Genomic DNA, 2595 nt, shown 5'->3' on the forward strand with positions numbered 1-2595 from the left:
AATGTGGTATCAGAGCTTAGGCTCCAGATTCTTAGGGAATGTTGTCTAAAGTGTTGGGAAGAGTCTACTAGGAGTCACATGCGGAAATATAGGGTCCATATTCGTCTTGCATTGTCATCTTTGCTTCTAGTTTCTGCTCGATATGCTTAAATGCTTAGAATTATATGACAAATGTGGACTATGCATCTTAGTCAAAATTGTTAGAGGGAAATTAAGGCTATAAATTTGAAATCCATGAAATGTTCATGAATTGCTTGAAACATGAAAAGTAAGTCACCTAATTGATGTGAATAGGTAGTTAGGGCTTGTATGCCCATCACAAATAGAATTCATAAAATATTAGTAATTTAACTTGAAATATAAAATTTGTAATTACATAAGTAGATTTTCGAATGTATAAATGAGAAAGGAAAAATATTTTGAATACAATGGTACATGTGAACCATTGTTTTGAATTGTGATCAATATGGATAATATAATGACTATATAAATTATGATGAATGAGTAAATTATGTAAATATTATACTTGGAGATTTATATTTCTATTATGAAAAAGATTAAAATGTTAGAAATTATAATTAGAACATATAAGGAAAAAATGAAATTTATGAACACTTAATGGTACTATGTGCCTATGTATTGTCTAGACACGTGTGTCAGATTGGATAGATTGGCATGCCAATAGGATATTATTTTAGCAGTACTGCGAAAGGCTTTATGCCTGTATTCATGGCATTATGCCCTCACCCATGGCTTTATGCCCACACTCATGGCTTTATGTCCGCACTCATGGCTTTTATGCCCGATTATGTGTTATCATGGCTTTTTAGCCATACTGACTGCATACGTGGTTGACGTTCTATGTCCCATGGTATGACGGCCCGAGGCACCGCTATGTACAGTGTCAACGACCCGTTATCTAGTTTAGTCAGCCTGTCATAGGTTACTTGGGCAGTGAAATTTACTGAAATAAATTAAGAATATTAGCAACTAAAAATATTAGCAATTAAATAAATGAGTAAGAATATTTAATTATTATGAAAGAATTGAGCGCATCTGAAGAGGAATAAATTAGGATAAATGATAGTTAATATTAGAAGTATTATATGAAATTAGATTAAATTTTAGAGTATCCAAATTTTGATCCATTTCTTTTTTTATTGAATAGTAATCAAAATGATTAGCAAATTATTACACCACTAAGCAGCAATGCTTAGCGCGATGGATTTGTTTTCTCGCGCAGGTACTGAAGGTAAAGCCCAGCAAATATTAAACAGAGATTTTGGAGTTCTGATCTGCAGAAGTGTCTGAAGTATTCAAGGTTGTCATCTCTTCAGCAATGCATGTAGATAGGGCCCATATAGGTCATAATTTGTATGTTGTATAAAATGCTTAGTTAGAGTATTGTAATGTAGATTATGAAAATGAAATTAATAGATATGTGATGTAAAATAATAAATCGGTTAGTTCATATGTGATTAAATTGTATATCATGTAAATTAATAAAGATTAAAAATTTTCATATATGAGTTGAGCATGAATGGGAATGTATGGAAATAGATATGAATGAAATTGTATAGATTTGAATACGGAATTGAAATATATAGATGATGCATGAATTGATTGGATTTTTATTTTAAAATATTATTGAGATTTTTAAACAGGTAAATATTGAAATACGCCAAACGATAATAAAATAGGGGAAACTCTGCTGATTTCTCCTTAGAAAAATAATTGATATTAAAATATAATGAGAACAAAATTATTAAAGGAATAAAGTAAGAAAAGATAGGGTGCTCCGGCACTGAATGTAGCACGCCTTGCTCAGCTACACTGTAGTCAGATGAGGGGTGTTACAAAGTTGGTGTTGAAATAGAGCCAACCACTGGTTGCTGTGGTTGAGTTGTAAGGTACTCAGTTATAGTATTAATAGCACGATTCACTGCATGCAATCCCGCAGCCAAATCTGCCACAGTAACCTGACCAGCTCTAGGTGCTTGAGCTGCAGTAGCTAATTGGAATGGTTGTGCCCCAGTCTTAGCCATAGGCGTCTGTTCATATGTCTGATTAATAGTTTGAGGTGGTACCTCCCCTGTTGAATAAAGGTTTGCACCATTAAGACTCTTGGCCCTAGTTCTCCTCTTACGTCTAACAGACCCAGACACCTATTCATTTTAATAAACAAGCATCAAATCCGAAAATGTGAGCCAAATTAACACAAGTGAGAAAGTACAAAGGACGCAGATATCTAAAGTAATGATAAACTGAAAAGACGTTAAGGATCATATGCTCCGCAAGTTTACTAGACCTCAACCAGGCTCTGATACCAGCTTTGTCATGACCCAAAATTCTGAGCCGTGACTAGTGCATAATTTAAGTATTTTTAAATCATGCAAGCCTTATCAGAGTACCTTGAATGAATATTTTGTCACTTACTAATCCTAAAAAAATAGACAAAATCCAAATAAATAAAATACTGAATAAACATCATAAATATCACATAAATAAACTGCGGAGTCTCTATAGATTTCAAATAAAAACTTAAACTGTTCAATAAACTAAACTAATTATTAGCCCGAGGAAACATGAATTCAG

This window comes from Hevea brasiliensis, chromosome 2, assembly GCF_030052815.1.
Source record: "Hevea brasiliensis isolate MT/VB/25A 57/8 chromosome 2, ASM3005281v1, whole genome shotgun sequence".
In the NCBI taxonomy this organism is placed as follows: Eukaryota; Viridiplantae; Streptophyta; class Magnoliopsida; order Malpighiales; family Euphorbiaceae; genus Hevea; species Hevea brasiliensis.